Below are 20385 nucleotides of genomic sequence, written 5' to 3'. Positions count from 1 at the left end.
ATTATTATGTTGGGGGTTTTTTGGTCTTCAACAGATTTCTACATAGATTGTTTCTCTTTTCATCTTACTTTTTTTTGTGTTACCTCAGGTTTGATATTTCATTTTTGTATTTAGTGATTGATCTTCCGTAAATCAAATCAGTAGTAATTTTCTTTAATCCAGCACTATATTTTTGAGTAGAACATTGGAAATATAAAATGTATTAATGTTAGAATATTATTCCTTTGACATCTGCATTTTGTACTATCAAGTCTAAAAGAATACTAAAATCTCTTCTAGAACTAGCTTTAATTTATAAATTCACATTATAGTTGTAGAAGTCTTATAAAAATGCTTCAGATCAGATTAGTCGCTCAGTTGTGTCGACTCTTTGCGACCCCATGAATCGCAGCACGCCAGGCCTCACTGTCCATCACCAACTCCCAGAGTTCACTCAGACTCTCGTCCATCGAGTCAGTGATGCCATCCAGCCATCTCATCCTCTGTCGTCCCCTTCTTTTCCTGCCCCCAATCCCTCCCAGCATCAGAGTCTTTTCCAATGAGTCAGCTCTTCGCATGAGGTGGCCAAAGTACTGGAGTTTCAGCTTTAGCATCATTCCTTCCAAAGAAATCCCAGGGCTGAGCTCCTTCAGAATGGACTGGTTGGATCTCCTTGCAGTCCAAGGGACTCTCAAGAGTCTTCTCCAACACCACAGTTCAAAAGCATCAATTCTTCAGTGCTCAGCCTTCTTCACAGTCCAACTCTCACATCCATACATGACCACTGGAAAAACCATAGCCTTGACTAGCTGGACCTTTGTTGGCAAAGTAATATCTCTGTTTTTGAATATGCTGTCTAGGTTGGTCATAACTTTCCTTCCAAGGAGTAAGTGTCTTTTAATTTCATGGCTGCAGTCACCATCTGTAGTGATTTTGGAGCCCAGAAAAATAAAGTCTGACACTGTTTCCACTGTTTCCCCATCTATTTCCCATGAAGTGGTGGGACCGGATGCCATGATCTTTGTTTTCTGAATGTTGAGCTTTAAGCCAACTTTTTCACTCTCCACTTTCACTTTCATCAAGAGGCTTTTGAGTTCCTCTTCACTTTCTGCCGTAAGGGTGGTGTCATCTGCATATCTGAGGTTATTGATATTTCTCCCGGCAATCTTGATTCCAGCTTGTGCTTCTTCCAGTCCAGCGTTTCTCATGATGTACTCTGCATGTAAGTTAAATAAACAGAGTGACAATATACAGCATTGACAAACTCCTTTTCCTATTTGGAACCAGTCTGTAAAAATGCTTACTGAAGTATATTTATGTCCTCCTCTCTATTGAGGTTATAAATTTTTGAGGAAGGATCTGTCTTTTAGCTCTTTGGATCTCTATTGCCTGTCATGGTACCAGTGTTTATATAAAAGTATGATTGTGTATAAATTCTCAATAAGTATTATCTGAACTAGAAGATAGTTACTGTCTTTTAAATTTATGTCAATTTATTATTTTAATTTTTATCAGAAAAATGGAACAGTTGTGCCTTTATTTCCCAGTCTTGGCTTATTTACATAGCTATGTCTTGATTGGACTGATTTTGTCTAGTTTATCCATATGATTTTACTGTTAGTAAAGCTGTCTTTGTAATGATAACAAAGAACTGTTAGTGGGTAGACTCTGATGATTTTTATAGCTTGTAGTTGAATAAAATAGACTTAAAAATTACAATGAAATTATAATCTTATAAATTAGTCATAAATGTAGATTTTTAAGTTTTTTCATAAAAGATAGGATATACATTTTAAACGTGAAGCTTATTTTTAAATTTTATTTAAATTATTTGTACTAGGAAGCATCTCTGCTGTGTAAAAATCTTTTATAAAGCTTCGAATCTCTTTTCTGCATCTTTGGAAATCTTACTATACGTCCTTGAAAGTTCTTCAGCTTAGATACCACATATTCTATGAAACTTCTGATAGATTTGGTTTCTTATATCTGTTCCTCTGTATTTGCATGTTCAGTGTTCATTTTATTTTGTGTTATAATTCTTGGTTGCTTCTAATACTTCTTACAGTTGGATCTTAATCTCAACTTTTCTTTGTCTCCTATCTTATATCCTAATTCTATCATTTGTTGCTTGGAAGAGGTTGGCCTTTCTGTCTCCTAATTTATTTTCTACAGTGTGGCCAAAGTGATCTTTCTTTAATAAAGATTATGGTACATGTAAAATTTATCTTGCTTTGAATCTTTCCATGGCTTTCTTGCTCTCAAGATAAAGTCTTAATTCTTTAGTAAGCCTTCATGTTGGGATTCATTTATCTCTTCAGTCTTTTCTCTCACCCCGTCTCAATTTATATTTGTTCTCCAGCCATAGTAAGTAACTGTCAGTTCCCTGGAAACATGTTAGAAGTTCCCTGGATTCTGGGGCTGTCTCATCTTTCCTCTCTGCAAGATAAACTACCCTTACATTGAGTGCCCTTCTCACTTTCCATTCACCCTCACAAATGCATAGATCTTTCAGTTTAAATGGCACTTCCTTGAAGAAGCCTTTCCTGATTTCCTGTGTCTCAGGAGGGGTTAGGTAAACCTGTAGCACCACCTGCTACTCCTCTTGCAGCATTTACTTAGAGCCTCTTATTTTCTCCTTTAAGCTCCATGAGGGCAGACTCTTTTTTCATGGTTGTAAAGTCAGCACATAACTGTGCCATGTAAAACTTGATATATTTTTTTATTTGAATCAAAATAAATTTGTATTTTTTTGTCAGTCTCAGAGAATGCTTTCTCTAATCCTAAATGGGGAATTCTTAGTTCTAGTCCCATTCAGTTGTTCTACCAGAAATATGAATAAATAAATAAATAAATAAACAAACAAACACAAGACAAGAAAACCTTTTTTGTTGTTGTTGTTGAAATATAACATGTTGAAAAGCTATACAAATTATTTTCAGCAAATATTTGTTAACTAAGTACCTCTTACCAGGGTAGTGAAAGGACAAGATACTTACTGTTTTGATCTTACATTACAGCAGAAGAGAGAGACACAAATGAATCAATAAACCAATATCAAGTAGTTATGTGCAGAGAATTAATATGGGGTTGTAGTGACTGAGATACCACTTTTTTTTATTTTATAAATTAATTAATTTTTGGAGGCTAATTAAATTCAGAAAACAAAGATTTTTGGAGGCTAATTACTTTACACTCAGAAAACGAAGATCATGGCATCTGGTCCCATCACTTCATGGGAAATAGATGGGGAAACAGTGGAAACAGTGTCAGACTTTACTTTGGGGGGCTCCAAAATCACTGCAGATGGTGACTGCAGCCATGAAATTAAAAGACGCTTACTCCTTGGAAGAAAAGTTATGACCAACCTAGAGAGCATATTGAAAAGCAGAGACATTACTTTGCCAACAAAGGTCCAGCTAGTCAAGGCTATGGTTTTTCCAGTGGTCTCATGTATGGATGTGAGAGTTGGACTGTGAAGAAAGCTGAGTGCCTAAGGACTGATGCTTTTGAACTGTGGTGTTGGAGAAGACTCTTGAGAGTCCCTTGGACTACAAGAGATCCAACCAGTCCATTCTGAAGGAGCTCAGCCCTGGGATTTCTTTGGAAGGAATGATGCTAAAGCTGAAACTCCAGTACTTTGGCCACCTCATGCGAAGAGCTGACTCATTGGAAAAGCCTCTGATGCTGGGAGGGATTGGGGACAGGAGGAGAAGGGGACGACAGAGGATGAGATGGCTGGATGGCATCACTGACTCGATGGACTTCAGTCTGAGTGAACTCTGGGAGTTGGTGATGTATAGGGAGGCCTGGCATGCTGCAATTCATGGGGTTGCAAAGAGTCAGACACGACTGAGTGACTGAACTGACTGAATTACTTTACAGTATTGTAGTGGTTTTGCCATGCATTGACATGAATCAGCCGTGGGTGTACATGTGTCCCCCATCCTAAACCCTGCTTCCACCTCCCTCCCCATCCCATCCCTCAGGGTCGTCCCAGTGCACCGACCCTGAGTGCCCTGTCTCATGCATCGAACCTGGACTGACAATCTATTTCACATTTGGTAATATACGTGTTTCAATGCTGTCTCTCAAATCATCCCACCCTTGTCTTCTCCCACAGAGTCCAAAAATCTGTTTTTTACATCTGGATCTCTTTTGCTGTCTCGCATATAGGGGTCATCGTTACCATATTTCTAAATTCCATAAATATGCCTTAATATACAGTATTGGTGTTTTTCTTTCTGACTTACTTCACTCTGTATAATAGGCTCCAGTTCCACCTCATTAGAACTGATTCAAAAGCATTCTTTTTAATAGCTGAGTAATATTCCATTGTGTATATGTACCACAGCTTTCTTATCCATTCGTCTGCCGATGGACATTTAGATTGCTTCCATGTCCTAGCTGTTGTAAACAGTGAACATTGGGTACACATGTCTCTTTCAGTTCTGGTTTCTTTGGTGTGTATGCCCAGCAGTGGGATTGCTGGGCTGTATGGCAGTTCTGTTTCCAGTTTTTTTAAGGAATCTCCACAGTGTTCTCCATAGTGGCTGTACTAGTTTGCATTTCTACCAACAGTGTAAGAGGGTTCCTTTTTGTCCACACCCTCTCCAGCATTTATTCTTTGTAGACTTTTGGATAGCAGCCATTCTGACCAGGGTGAGATGGTATCTCATTGTGGTTTTGATTTGTATTTCTATGATAATGAGTGATGTTGAGCATCTTTTCATGTGTTTGTTAGCCATCTGTATGTCTTCTTTGGAGAAGTGTGTTTCGTTCTTTGGCCCATTTTTTCACTGGGTCTTTTAATTTTTTGGAATTGAGCTGCATGAGCTGCTTGTATATTTTTGAGATTAATTCTTTATCAGTTGCTTCGTTTGCTATTATTTTCTCCCATTCTGAAGGTTGTCTTTTCACCTTGCTTATAGTTTCCTTCATTGTGCAAAAGCTTTTTATTAGGTCCCATTTGTTTATTTTTGCTTATATTTCCATTACTCTGGGAGGTGGGTCATAGAGGATCCTGCTGTGATTTATGTCAGAGAGTGTTTTGCCTATGTTTTCCTCTAGGAGTTTTATAGTTTCTGGTTTTACATTTAGATCTTTAATCCATTTTGAGTTTGTTTTTGTGTATGGTGTTAAAAAGTGTTCTAGTTTCATTCTTTTACAAGTGGTTGACCAGTTTTCCTAGACCACTTGTTAGAGATTGTCTTTTCTCCATTCTTGCCTCCTTTGTCAAAGATAAGGTGTCCATAGGTGCGTGGATTTATCTCTGGGCTTTCTATTTTTTTCCCATTGATCTATATTTCTGTCTTTGTGCCAGCATCATACTGTCTTGATGACTGTAGCTTTGTATATAATCTGAAGTCAGGCAGGTTGATTCCTCCAGTTCCATTCTTCTTTCTCAAGATTGCTTTGGCTGTTCGAGGCTTTTTGTATTTCTATACAAATTGTGAAATTATTTGTTCTAGTTCTCTGAAAAATATCGTTGGCAGCTTGATAGGGATTGCATTGAATCTATAGATTGCTTTGGGTAGTATACTCATTTTCACTATATTGATTCTTCTGATCCATGAACATGGTATATTTCTCCATCTATTTTTGTCATCTTTGATTTCTTTCATCAGTGTTTTATAGTTTTCTATATATAGGTCTTTGTTTATTTTATTTATTACTAAGTTTTATTTTTTTCATTGCAGTGGTGAATGGAATTGTTTCCTTAATTTCTCTTTCTGTTTTCTCATTGTTAGTGTATAGGAATGCAAGGAATTTCTGTGTGTTAATTTTATGTCCTGCAACTTTACTGTATTCATTGATTAGCTCTAGTAATTTTCTGGTGGTGTCTTTAGGGTTTTCTATGTAGAGGATCATGTCATCTGCAAACAGCGAGAGTCTTACTTCTTTTCCAATCTGGATTCCTTTCATTCCTTTTTCTTCTCTTATTGCTGTGGCTAAAACTTCCAAAAATGTGTTGAATAGTAGTGGTGAGAGTGGGCACCCTTGTCTTGTTCCTGACTTTAGGGGAAATGCTTTCATTTTTTCACCATTGAGGATAATGTTTCCTGTGGGTTTATCATATATGGCTTTTATTATGTTGAGGTATGTTCCTTCTGTGTCTGCTTTCTGGAGGGTTTTTATCATAAATGGATGTTTAATTTTGTCAAAGGCTTTCTCTGCATCTATTGATATAATCATATGGTTTTTATCTTTCAGTTTGTTAATGTAGTGTATCACATTCATTGATTTGTGAATATTGAAAAATCCTTGAATCCCTGGAATAAAGCCCACTTGGTCATGATGTATGATCTTTTTAATATGTTGTTGGATTCTGTTTGCTTGAATTTTGTTGAGGATTTTTTTCATCTGTGTTCATCAGTGATATTGGCCTGTAGTTTTCTTTTTTTGTGTCATCTTTATCTGGTTTTGGTATTAGGGTGATGGTGGCCTCACAAAATGAGTTTGGCAGTCCACCTTCCTCTTCAATTTTCTGGAAGAGTTTGAGTAGGATAGGTGTTAGCTCTTCTCTGAATTTTGGTAGAATTCACCTATGAAGCCATCTGGTCCTGGGCTTTTGTTTGTTGGAAAATTTTTGATTACAGTTTCAATTTCTGTGCTTGTGATGGGTTTGTTAAGATTTTCTATTTCTTCCTGGTTCAGTTTTGGAAAGTTATACTTTTCTAAGAATTCGTCCATTTCTTCCAAGTTGTCCATTTTATTGGCATATAGTTGCTGATAGTAGTCTCTTATGATTCTTTGTATTTCTGTGTTATCTGTTGTGATTTTTCCATTTTCATTTCTAATTTTGTTGATTTGATTCTTCTCCCTTTTTTTCTTGATGAGTCAGGCTAATGGTTTTTCTATTTCATTTATCTTCTCAAAGAACCAGCTTTTAGTTTTGTTGATTTTTGCTATAGTCTCCTTTGTTTCTTTTTCATTTATTTCTGCTCTAATTTTTATGATTTCTTTCCTTCTACTAAACCTGGGGTTCTTCATTTCTTCTTTTTCTAGTTGCTTTAGGTGTAAAGTTAGGTTGTTTATTTGATTTTTCTCTTGTTTCTTGAGATAAGCTTGTATTGCTATGAACCTTCCCCTTAGCACTGCTTTTACTGAATCCAGTACGTTTTGGGTTGTCATCTTTTCATTTTCATTTGTTTTTATGCATATTTTGATTTCTTTTTTGATTTCTTCTGTGATTTGTTGGTTATTCAGAAGCGTGTTGTTTAGCCTCCGTATGTTTGTATTTTTAATCGTTTTTTTCCTGTAGTTGACATCTAATCTTACCGCATTGTGATCAGAAAAGATACTTGAAATGATTTCAGTTTTTTTGAATTTATCAAGGCTGGATTTATGGCCCAGGATGTGATCTGTCCTGGAGAATGTTCCATGTGCACTTGAGAAAAAGGTGAAATTGATTGTTTTGGGGTGAAATGCTGTATAGATATCAATTAGGTCTAACTGGTCCATTGTACCATTTAAAGTTTGTGTTTCCTTGCTAATTTTCTGTTTGGTTGATCTATCCATAGGTGTGAGTGGGGTATTAAGGTCTCCCACTATTGTGTTACTGTTAATTTTCCTTTTCATGCTTGTTAGCATTTGCCTTCCATATTGTGGTGCTCCTATGTTGGGTGCATATATATTTATAATTGTTATATCTTCTTGGATTGATCCTTTGATCATTATATAGTGTCCTTCTTTCTCTCTTTTCACAGCCTTTATTTCAAAGTCTATTTTATCTGATATCAGTATTGCTATTCCTGCTTTCTTTTGGTCTCCATTTGCATGAAATATCTTTTTTAAGCCCTTCACTTTCAGTCTGTATGTCCCTTGTTTTGAGGTGGGTCTTGTGTAGACAGCTTAAATAGGGGTCTTGTTTTTGTACCCATTCAGCCAGTCTTTGTCCTTTGGTTGGGGCATTCACCCATTTACATTTAAGGTAATTATTGATAAGTATGATCCTATTGCCATTTACTTTGTTGTTTTGGATTCGAGTTTATAAACCTTTTCTGTGTTTTCCCATCTAGAGGTTATCCTTTAGCATTTGTTGAAGAGCTGGTTTGGTGGTGCTGAATTATCTCAGCTTTTGCTTGTCTGTAAAGCTTTTGATTTCTCTTTCATATTTGTTGTAGGTTTTTCTCTTTAATCACTTTAAGTACATCCTGCCGTTCCCTTTTGGCCTGAAGAGTTTCTATTGAAAAATCAGCTGTTATCCTTATGGGAATCCCCTTGTGTGTTATTTGTTGCTTTTCCCTTGCTGCTTTTAGTATTTGCTCTTTGTGTTTGATCTTCATTAATTTGATTAATATGTGTTTTGGGCTCTTTTGCCTTGGGTTTATCCTGTTTGGGACTCTCGGTTTCTTGGACTTGGGTGGCTCTTTCCTTCCCTATTTTAGGGAAGTTTTCAACTATTATCTCCTCAAATATTTTCTGTGGCCTTTCTTTTTGTCTTCTTCTGGGACACCTGTGATTTGGATGTTGAGGCCTTTAACATTGTCCCAGAGATCTCTGAGGTTGTCCTCATTTCTTTTAATTCTTTTTTCTTTTTTCGTCTCTGCTTCATTTATTTCCACCATTCTACCTTCCACCTCACTTATCCTGTCTTCTGCCTCAGTTATTCTACTGTTGGTTCCCTCCAGGGTGCCTTTGATCTCAGTTATTGCATTATTCATTATTGATTGACTCTTTTGTATTTCTTATAGGTTCTTGTTAAACATTTCTTGCATCTTCTCAATTCTTGTCTCTATTTATCTGTAACTCCATTTTGTTTTCAGATTTTGGAACATCTTTACTATCATTATTCTGAATTCTTTTTCAGGTAGACTCCCTATCTCCTCTTCTTTTGTTTAGTTTGGTGGGCATTTATCATGTTCCTTTACCTGCTGAATATTTCTCTGCCTTTTCATCTTGTTTAGATTGCTGTGTTTGGGGTGGCCTTTCTGTATGCTGGAGGTTTGTGCTTTCTCTTTATTGTGGAGGTTGCTTCCTGAAGGTGGGGTTGGACTAGCAGCTTGTCAAGGTTTGCTGGTTAGGGAAGCTTGTGTCGGTGTTCTGGTTGGTGGAGCTGGATCTCTTCTCTCTGGAGTGCAATGAAGTGTGCAATAGTGAATTTTGAGGTGTCTTTGGGTTTGTTGTGACTTTGGGCAGCTAGTATTTTAATGCTCAGGGCTGTGTTCCTGCATTGCTGGAGAAGTAGCATGGTATGTCTTAGTCTGGGACTTGTTGGCTCTTGGGTGGAGCTTGGTTTCAGTGCAGGTATGGCTAGTGGAGGTGATGGAATTCCAGTTGAGCTATTTCAAATCCTGGAAGATGATGCTGTGAAACTGCTGCACTCAGTATGCCAGCACATTTGGAAAACTCAGCAGTGGCCACAGGACTGGAAAGGTCAGTTTTCACTCCAATCCCAAAGAAAGGCAATGCCAAAGAATGCTCAAACTACCACACAATTGCACTCATTTCACGCACTAGAAAAGTAATGCTCAAAATTCTCCAAGCCAGGCTTCAGCAATACGTGAACCATGAACTTCCAGATGTTTAAGCTGGTTTTAGAAAAGGCAGAGGAACCAGAGATCAAATTGCCAACATCCGCTGGATCATGGAAAAAGCAAGAGAGTTCCAGAAAAACATCTATTTCTGCTTTAGTGGATCACAATAAACTGTGGAAAATTCTGAAAGAGATGGGAATACCAGAGCACCTGACCTGCCTCTTGAGAAACCTATATGCAGGTCAGGAAGCAACAGTTAGAAATGGACATGGAACAACAAACTGGTTCCAAACAGGAAAAGGAGTCTATCAAGGCTGTATGTTGTCACCCTGCTTATTTAACTTCTATGCAGAGTACATCATGAGAAACGCTGGGCTGGAAGAAGCACAAGCTGGAATCAAGATTGCCTGGAGAAATATCAATAACCTCAGATATGCAGATGACACCACCCTTATGGCAGAAAGTGAAAAGGAACTCAAAAGCCTCTTGATGAAAGTGAAAGAGGAGAGTGAAAAAGTTGCCTTAAAGCTCAACATTCAGAAAATAAGGATCATGGCATTTGGTCCCATCACGTCATGGGAAATAGATGGGGAAACAGTGGAAACAGAGTCAGATTTTATTTTGGGGGGCTCCAAAATCACTACAGATGGTGACTGCAGCCATGAAATTAAAAGACGCTTACTCCTTGGAAGGAAAGTTATGACCAACCTAGACAGCATATTAAAAAGCAGAGATATTACTTTGTCAACAATGGTCCGTCCAGTCAAGGCTATGGTTTTTCCAGTGGTCATGTATGGATGTGAGAGTTGTACTGTGAAGAAAGCTGAGCTCTGAAGAATTGATGCTTTTGAACTGTGGTGTTGGAGAAGACTCTTGATAGTCCCTTGGACTGCAAGAGATCCAACCAATCCATTCTAAAGGAGATCAGTCCTGGGTGTTCTTTGGAAGGACTGATGCTAAAGCTGAAACTCCAATACATTGGCCACCTCATGTGAAGAGTTCATTCACTGGAAAAGACTCTGATGCTGGGAGGGATTGGGGGCAGGAGGAGAAGGTGATGACAGGATGAGATGGCTGGATGGCATCATCGACTCGATGGACATGGGTTTGAGTGTACTCCGGACATGACTGAGCGACTGAACTCAACTGAACTGATGGCTTTTGGATGAGCTCTTGTTGATTAATCTTCCCTGGGTCAGGAGTTTTCTGGTGTTCTCAAGTTTTGCATTTAAGTCTCCTGTTTCTGGCTTTCATTCTTATTCTAACAGTAGCCTCAAGACTTCTCCATCTGTACAGCACAGATGATAGAACATCTAAGGATTCTCCATAGTGAGGGATACCCAGAGAAGTTCGCAGAGTTACATGGAGAAGAGAAGAGAGAGGAGGGAGATAGAGGTGACCAGGAGGAGAAGAGGGGGAATCAAAAAGGGAGAGAGCAGTCTAGCCAGTAATCAATTCCCTATGTGCTCTCCACAGTCTGGAACATTCAGAGAGGTTCATGGAGTTACACAGAGAAGAAAAGAGTGAGGAGGAAGATAGAGGTGACCAGGAGGAGACGAGGGGGAGTCAAAAGGGGCAGACCAGTCTAGCCAGTAATCAGTTCCCTATGTGTTCTCCACAGCTTGGAACACCCAGAGAGATTCACAGAGTTAAACAGAGAAGAGAAACGGGAGGGAGAACATAGAGGTGACCTGGGGGAGAAAAGGGAGAGTCCAAAGGGGAGAGAACAATGAAGCCAGTAATCACTCCCCCTAAGCAAAAATGGGTACTGAAGATTAAATTCTTAAAGGTGCAAAATTGATAACAAATACCAAAAAGCAAAGATTAATAATATATAGTAGAGGCTACACTATGAAAAATACAATATTAAAAATACAAAAGAAAATCACAAAAATTATAAAAAATATATGTATGAAATTTGCTTTAAAAATAGGGTCTTTTTTTTTTGCAAGGAAATAGTAGGTTCTAAAAATGAAAATTAATGGAGTAATAAAGAACTTTAAAATTTTTTAAAAATTAAAAAATGATAGTAGTAAAAATATATCTAGGGATTTCTCTAGAGCTGTTGGTGGGCAGTGTGGGGTCAGTTCAGTTTCAGATAGTTCCTTGTTCCAGCTTATATTTTTTCTCAAGGTCTATAGGCCCCTTCCAATGCTTAGTAAGTGCTAACTATAGGCTTTTAATCTGTTGCACCTGTCACTTCGAGAGCAGTTCCCTCTTCTTTGTTTATTTTGGCTTTCTCTGTTTGCAAGTCTCTTCAGTGTCTACTTTCTGCCCTGACACAATGGGGCAAAGGTAGTCTTTTATTTAGGCTCATTTATTCAGTTGTTCTGTGGGGATGGAGGAACACTACAAATATCATTGGTGTGTGTGGGGAGTGCTTGCAGTGTATGGACCATATTTGGTTTGCCCCAGCTCATGTCGTGTGTTCTTTCCCAGTCTATACTGCTCAGGCTCCAGGTTGCTCTGCAGGGGAACTGTCCAAAGCTGGCCCTGGGTTTCATGCACTTCCTGGATCTAAGCTGCTCAGGTTCAGATTCTTGGGTACTCCACAAAGGCACAAAGTTGATTAGGTGTGCGTTTTGTACCCTTCCCAGGTCCGAGCAGCTCAGGCGACCGGGTGCTTGACGAGCACACTGTCCCAGGTCGGGTGTGCTTCTTAATCACCTCCCCGGGTCCTGGCTGCTCGGTTTCCCAGGTTCGCCACAAGAGGGCCATGTCAGGTGTGCCGTGTGTTTCCTCTGGGGCACTGATCTCTGGCTGCGCCCCTCCTGGAAGAGGTCAACCCTCCAGGATCCCAGGAAGACTTAGTTAGCAACTGGGAGTCTGCTCACAGTTGGTGGAGAATGCCATCTCTGGGGCCGAGATTGTCCCTTGCCCTTTGGCTCTGGCTGTCGCCCACCTGCGTCTCTCTCTCCAGCAGGAGGATGGGCTGGTCTGCAGCCGGCTAGCTCTTCTTTGGTATTCTCTCAGTCCTTTGTTCTGTGAGTGGGTCAGCCTGTGCCTTAGGTTAGAGCTTTTTGCGGGAAAGTTCTCTCGCTCTCTCTCTTTTTTTTTTTCTTTGACTATCCCACGTTTGGGTTGCCATCTCACATTAGCTTCCTCAGATTGTCCTCAGGGCATTCAGGTCCAGTCCTTACCCTAAGCATGCAACCCTTGGCCTCCCTGTTCAGCCCCACTTGCTGGTGGCAAACATGAGTGTCTGGGCTACTTCTCCACTGGGAGTTGCAGTTAGGCACATATTCTGCTTTTTTTTCCCTCCTGGTTATGATGCCCTCTGAGATTCCATAACTCCCTACAGATCTGCTGGTGAGAGGGTTTCCTGATGTTTGGAAACTTCTCCTCCTTCACGACTCCCTTCCCAGGACGGATCTCTGTCCCTAACTCTTTTGTCTCTCCTTTTGTCTTTTATATTTTGTGCTACCTCCTTTTGAAGACACCTTTCTGGGTGCCTGGTGTCCTCTGCCAGCATTCAGAAGTTGTTTTGTGGAAGTTGCTCAGCATTCAAATGGTCTTTTGATGAATTTGTTGGGGGCAACGGTGGTCTCCCTGTCCTGTTTCTCCTCCATCTTAGGACTGCCCCCTTGCGATACCACTTTAGATCGAGTCATAAGGGAAGACTTCTGAAGAGGGAGGGTTTTGAGTCAAAATGTCTAAGAGGGCACTCTAGCCTAAGGAACAGCTAGTGTAAAAGCCCTGTAGTGAAAAGAACGTTGGCACTGAAAGGAGGTCAGTATGGCAGAAGTATAGGGAGTAAGGGGAGAGTGCTTTGAAATAAAGTTGGGGAGACAGACCTGGGAAAATGAGCCAGGGTTGAGAGTTTGGATTTTTATTTCAGGTGGAGGAGGAAACCATAAGGGGTGACATTATTTGATTTGTATCATTAAAAATGATTTTGAAAAAAAATGATTTTGGCTGCTGTGAAGATATTAGGATTAAAGTGGGGGGGGGAAGAGGGGACATAGGCAGATTGGCTAGAAAGCTGTTATAGTGGAACAAATAAGAGGCTTGGATTCCTTGGTCTAAGGTACTAATAATTGAGGAGTTGGAAAGACTAGCTAAAGTTAGAAAATGCTTTGGGCCTAGAGCTGATAAAATTTGCTCATCGACACAAATGTTTAGGTGAAGGGTTGAGTGAAAGAGGGGAAATTAAGGATGCTTCCTAGAGTTTTATGTGAGCAACTGAGTGAATGAAGGTGCCTCTACTGAAAGAGGGAAAACTAGGGGAAGAGTTTATCTGTTTCAAAGGCATTGCTGATCAGAAGTTCTGTTTTGGTTGTTGCTAGATTTGAGATCTCTCGTTAGACATTTATATGGAGATCTCAAGTAGGTGGTGCAAGTAAAAGTACAGAATTCTTGGGAGCACTCTGGTGAATATAAAGGATTGGAAATACTGGATTGGCCAAAAAGTTCATTCGAGGCTTTCCCGAATGAACTTTTTGGCCAACCCAGTAGTTCACATATAAAGTCATGGAGTAGCATTTATATGGCATGAATACCACTTCCATTTTCCTGGAAAGCCACCGTCTTTTCTCCTGAACCCAGTTTAGCTTCAGGGAGTACTGCTTCAGGCAGCCACAACCAATCAACTACAGATTGGCTTTCAGAGGAAGCTATAAAACCTGTGTGTCCTTGTGTAAGTCTTACCGACCTGTTTATAAAACTTTTTCTCAGTAGTTTACAAAAATACATAGTCTCAAATTCATATAATTTGACTCTTTTTCATTTTGTTATTCTTTTACTTGTTTTCTTCTGTTAGCAAAAGTAGTACATGTTGATTGTAAAAAAACTCAAATGTTACTGAAATGTACAACTTGTCTATTGAAATATCCTCTTAATCCCACCACTTGGAGATAAGGCAGACAACTTTACTATCTTTAAATCATTTGACGAATGTTTTAGTGCCCACTCTGTGCTAGTTGGTAAACAATGTAGTAGATACCTACCCTAGTAGAGCTTATGTTCTAAGGAGGGTAGATCAATAAAACAGATGAACACGCAGGTAGATAATGTAATGCCACATGATGATAAATTCTATGAAGTAGGTGAAGGGGCTATATTTTAGAAGGATTTGGAAAGTCTTCTGCATGAGGTGACATTTGAGCAGAGACCTTAATACTGCAGGAGGGGAACTTGAGATTAGTCAGAAGAACATTCCAGATAGGGGGAACTTGAAGTAAACACACTGAGAGGGGAGCATGCCTGGCATGTGAGGAACGATGACAGGGGAGGGCAGTGAGCAGGGTAGAGAGCGGCAGGTTCAGTTCAGTTCAGTCCTCAGTTGTGTCCGACTCTTTGTTACCCCGTGGACTGCAGCATGCCAGGCTTCCCTATCCATCACCAACTCCCAGAGTTTGCTCAAATTCATGTCCATTGAGTCGGTCATGCCATCCTACCATCTCTTCCTCTGTCATCCCCTTCTCCTGCCTTCAGTCTTTCCCAGCATCAGGGTGGCGGGTAGGTATATCTAGAATTTGGAGAAGGGGTGAGGTAGAAGATAGAAATTTGGGTGTCCTCCATTTATGTATGGTATTTAAAGCCATGAGATTGGATGAGTTTGCCCAGAGAATGAGTATAGACAGAAGAAGCCTGAGGACTGAGCTCTAGGGGAGATGGGGAACAGGAGGCAACTCCAGCAGAGGAGAGTAAAGTGGAGTGGCCAGTGAGGTGGGAAGAAAGTCATAAGCATGCCTTGCTTTAGGAGCCATGTAAAGAAAGTGTTTTAAACAAGAAGGAATGATTAACCCTGTTAAATGCTGTGGGGCTGATAATTGGTAACTTAGATAAGATGCCCAGAAGAGTGATGAAAATGAAAGCCTGATCAGAGTAGCTTTAAGAGAGCTTGGCAGAGAAGAAACAGAGATAACTGTAGTCAACCGCTTTTCAAAGCTCTTTACTGTAAAGGGGAGCAGAGCAGCATGACTTCTGGCAACACTGAAGTCTCACTGTGAGATCACTAAATCTCACTGTGAGATTTGTGGTCATGAATTTAAAGTGAAAATAACCAGCAGTTGTATGTTGTTGTTTTTTTTTCCCCCCTACTCTTGTTTAGCTACTTGGTAAAAAGTATAGAGTAGGCAGAGAATTGGATTTAAAAGGTTTTGGATTTTGTTGGATGAGTACTGACAGAGTGAGAAAGGAGCAAGGCAGGGTGGGAAACTTAAGATTTAAAGGTAATAATAGATTCTTAAGGTAAAAGTGATAGAAGTGGACTGGATTGGAGTTCTGAGAAGTGTTAGGTAGGATGGATTAGGGGAAGAAATCCAGAAGTAGGAAGGTTTGTGAGATGCTTGAAACTGAGATCTTAAGATCTAGGTCTGATCTTAGGGGTGGATTCAGCAAAGGATCATCATACAAAGCTAAATGTTGGAATGCATTGTTCACATGGATATTTAATAGAGTAATGAAAAGGATAGAGGTAGAAAGAGAATAATCCTGTTGCTAAACTCTTTAGTGTCTGAAGAAGAGCTATAAAGAATTGTATCTCTGTTAATTAGGATGGGTAGAGGGTGGGGGTTCCCTGGTGGCTCAGATGGTAAAGTATTTGCCTGAAGTGCTGGAGACCTGGGTTCAATTTCTGGGTTGGGAATATCCCCTGGAGAAGGGAATGGCTACCCACTCTAGTATTCTTGCCTGGAAAATTCCATGGACAGAGGAGCCTGGAGGGGTACAGTGTATAGGGTTGCAAAGAGTTGAACACAGCTGAGCACACACACTAAGAGAGAAAGAGAAAGCGTGGAATAATCTGATGGTGTGGGCCTTAAAGGAGCTGTGATGGGGGGTGTGGGAGGAACAGTTGTAGTGATAAGTGAGGAGGACATTTACCTCCCGACAAGCCTCGGTAGTGCAGGAAGTATGGAAGAGAAAATGCTGTGGGGAAGATTTCCTCAGGCGATACCCAGTTTTCAGGTAGAGCTGCTGCTGCTGCTAAGTCACTTCAGTCGTGTCCGACTCTGTGCGACCCCATAGACGGCAGCCCACCAGGCTTCCCCGTCCCTGGGACTCTCCAACCAAGAACACTGGAGTGGGTTGCCATTTCCTTCTCCAATGCATGAAAGTGAAAAGTGAAAGTGAAGTCGCTCAGTCATGTCTGACTCTAGCGACCCCATGGACTGCAGCCCACCAAAGCTCCTCCATCCACGGGATTTTCCAGGCAAAAGTACTGGAGTAGGGTGCCATTGCCGCAACATGCTATGGCTCTTCAGAGGAGAGACTGACTATTTAAGGAAATCGCATGTTTAAAAGTAGTTTTCAAAAAAAAAAAAAGTAGTTTTCTAAAATTTTGAAAGTAGTTATGTTGATAAACTTGGTAAAAATATAAAAAAGAATAAGAAAAAAATTATAGTTCCATTAGCCAAGAGAACCATGTTAATTTAAAAGCTACATAAATCTGTAGCCTGATGTTTGATTTGCTTAACTAAAAGGGGCACCTGTGCATTATGGGAAAAAATATATAAACAGGATGCAGAAAAAAGGTTTGTTACTGGTGTGGTATTTTTGAAGCCTTGCTGGAGTTTTTTGTTTTTTTTATTTTTTTTCCCTCAAAATCAGTTTTCTGCAACTAACAAAAGTTATTATCTCGTGGTGCTCTGTGACTTTCACTGAAATCATTTATAAATACAAAGAAAAGCTTCTTTAATAAAATAAATTGTCTTTTTGTTAGATGTAAAAGTATTTCAAATAATATGTTTATTATCATATAGAAGAAAATATAGCCCAACTTTTAGAAGCAAACTGAAGTTATAGGCCTTAGAAATGACAAGTAATGGCATAAATTGAGGTCTGCAATGGAAAGATTGTGCAATAATGAATTAAATTTATAAATTCCAAATTCTGAATGATTATCTAGATGATTATCATTGTACATGAATACAGGATTTGGATCAGATACTAATTTTGATAAAGCTTGTTGATCTTGTGGTTAAATAGGTAATTATTTGTAGCCTATATTAAATTTAATAAACATTTTTTTAAAAACAAGTATCTACCATATTCTCAAATAGTTTAATATATATGAGAAGTTACAGATTTTTTTTCAAGAATGGTTTTGGGTGTTGCCTAACAATTTCCTTTGCGGTTTGTCTTTCAAGTGGTTATAATTTGTGAACTGTACTTTTGAAGGCTAAGATAAAGGTAAACAGTTCCCCAAGAAAAAGTACCCATTTTGTAAAATTGAACAGATGGGAATTAACACATAGTAATTGTATTTTTTAATTATATGTAAAACCATTAGAGCATTTGTAAATACTGATTGATCTAACAGCTTTTCTCATGCAGCATTCTTGCAGAGAATTCCCTAATGCCCTGAAGTATCCATTTGTATGTAATTATTATTAATAACTTCTCACCTACACATCTAGGAAAGTACTGGATATGAAGTATGTTGTCATTAGTTGTTAAGTTGTGTTGGACTCTTGGTGATCCCATAGACTATAGCTCACCAGGCCTCTGTCTGTGGGATTTCTCAGGCAAGAATACTGGAGTGAGTTGCCATTTCCTTCTCTAGGGGATCTTCCTGACCAGGGATTGAACCTATGTCTCCTGCATTGCAGGCAGATGCTTTACCACTGAGCCACCAGGGAAGCCCTGTACTACACTTGATGGAATTGAGAATAGTCACTCAAATCATTTTGTGTGTTCAGTGGTTCAGAGGAGAAATCCTAATTAAGAAAGGCTGGTAGACAGTCTTAGAAATACTAGAAGGAGTAGAGCAACTATGATAATGTGTTAATGATCATAAACCAATAACATTAGAGAAGAGAAAGTATTTGAGCCTGAAAAACTAGGAAGAAGAGATTATTCTTTTATGTAAAATATATTTATTTAAACCTCCTAAGAATCAGTGGAAAAACTGACAGTTTAGTAAAGTTACAGATACAAAATTAATATACAAAGTTAGTACACTTGGTGTGTGCTCAGTCATATATGTAACTTTTTGTGGCCCCATGGACTGTAGCCCACCAGGCTCCTCTGTCCATGGAATTTTCCAGGCGAGAATACCGTAGTGGAAGATCTTTCCAACACAGGGATCTATATATATAAGCAAAATCCAGTTGAATGATACAATTAAAGAGAAGACACCTTTTCAGTAGCAATAACAAAGACAATCTAGAGATAAAATGTATAAAACTTGTAGGAGAAAAAGTTTAAACACTTCTGAAAAACACCAAGGTAGACCTTCAGAATCTTTTTTTGTTCAGTTATGGTGTTTTTGAAGAGTCAACATTATAAACACATTAATTCTTACTTTATTTATAAATTTTAAACTATTCTAATAGAAATACCAACAGATTAAATGCAGAGTTCCAAAAAATAACCAGAAGAGACAAGAAGGCCTTCAATGAATGGTGCTTAATAATAGAAGAAAACAACAAAAGGAGAAAGACTAGAGATCTCTTCAGGAAAATTGGAAACATCAAGGGAACATTCCACCCAAAGATGGGCAAAATAAAGGATAAAGATGGTAGAGACCTAGCTGACGAGATCAAGAAGAGATGGAAAGAATACACAGAAGAACTGTATAAAAAAGGTCTTAATGAGCCAGATTGCTACAATGGTGTGGTTAGTCTTCCTGAGTCAGACATTCTGGAGTGCAGAGTAGGTGGGCTGTAAGAAACACTGCTGTTAATAAAGCTAGTGGATGCGATAAAATTCCAGCAGAACTATTCAGATCCCTAAAGGATGATGCTATTAAGATTTTGCATTCATTATGTCAGCAAATCTGGAAGACCCAGCAGTGGCCACAGGACTGGAAAAGGTCCTCATCCCAATTTCCAAGAAGGGTAGTACCAAAGAATGTGCTAACCATCAGGCAATAGCATTGATCTCTCATGCTAGTAAGGTCATGCTTAAAATCTTGCATGCTAGGCTTCAGGATTATGTGAACCAAGAACTTCCAGTTGTCCCAGCTGGGTTTAGAAAAGGAAGAGGAACCAGAGATCGAATTGCCAACATTTGCTGGATTATAGAGAAAGCAAGGGAATTTCAGAAAAACATCTATCTCTGTTTCATCAACTATGCTAAAGCATTTGACTGAGTGGATCATGACAAACTGTGGAAAGCTCTTAGAGAGATGGGAATAACAGACCATCTTACCTGTCTCCTAAGAAACCTGTATGCGGGTCAAGAAGAGCAGTTTCCTGTATGGAACTGATTGTTTCAAGATCAAGAAAGGAGTACGACAGGGCTGTCTGCTGTCACCGTTTGTTCAACCTATATGCTGACCACATCATGAGAAATACCAGGCTGGATGATTTATAAGCTGAAATCAAGACAGGCAGGAGAATCATCAACAACCTCAGATATGCAGATAATACCACTCTAATGGCAGAAAGCTAAGAGGAACTAAAGAGCCCCTTGATGAGGGTGAAGGAGAAGAATGAAAGAGCTGGCTTAAGACTAAATATTAAAAAAAAACTAAGGTCATGGCATCTGGCCGCATTATTGCATGGCAAATAGAAAGGGAAAAGGTGGAAGTAGTGATATTTCCTCTTCTTGGGCTCCAAAATCACTGCAGACACTGACTGCAGCCATGAAAACAGAAGATGATTGCTTCTTGGCAGGAAAGCGATGACAAACCTAGACAGTGTATTAAAAAGCAGAGAAACATTACTCTGCCGACAAAGGTTCGTATAGTCAAGGCTATGGTCTTTCCAGTGGTTGCGAGAGCTGGACTGTGAAGAAGGCAGAATGCCAAAAAATTGATGCCTTCGAATTGTGGTGCTGAAGAAGACTCCTGAAAGTCTCTCAGATAGCAAGGAGATCAACCCAGTCAATCTGAAGGGACATCAACCCAGAATATTCACTGGAAGGAATGATGCTGAAGCTGAAGCTCCAGTATTTTGGTCATCTGATATGAACAGATGACTCCTTGGAAAAGTCCCTGTTGCTGGGAAAGATTGAGGGCAGAAGGAGAAGAGGGTGTCAGAAG

General features: G+C 39.4%; 1 protein-coding gene and 1 non-coding gene across 2 annotated transcripts in view; one reads left to right on the top strand and one right to left on the bottom strand.

Moving 5' to 3' along the window:
• Nucleotides 1-20385, top strand: part of SLC30A7 (solute carrier family 30 member 7) — a 94034-nt gene that overhangs the window by 36971 nt on the left and 36678 nt on the right.
• On the bottom strand, nucleotides 17967-18037 carry TRNAC-GCA (transfer RNA cysteine (anticodon GCA)). The gene has a single exon. It is a non-coding gene; the product is annotated as a tRNA-Cys (tRNA).

The sequence above is a fragment of the Bos taurus genome, chromosome 3 (assembly GCF_002263795.3).
Source record: "Bos taurus isolate L1 Dominette 01449 registration number 42190680 breed Hereford chromosome 3, ARS-UCD2.0, whole genome shotgun sequence".
In the NCBI taxonomy this organism is placed as follows: domain Eukaryota; kingdom Metazoa; phylum Chordata; class Mammalia; order Artiodactyla; family Bovidae; genus Bos; species Bos taurus.
This window is presented reverse-complemented; position numbering and strand designations above follow the sequence as displayed.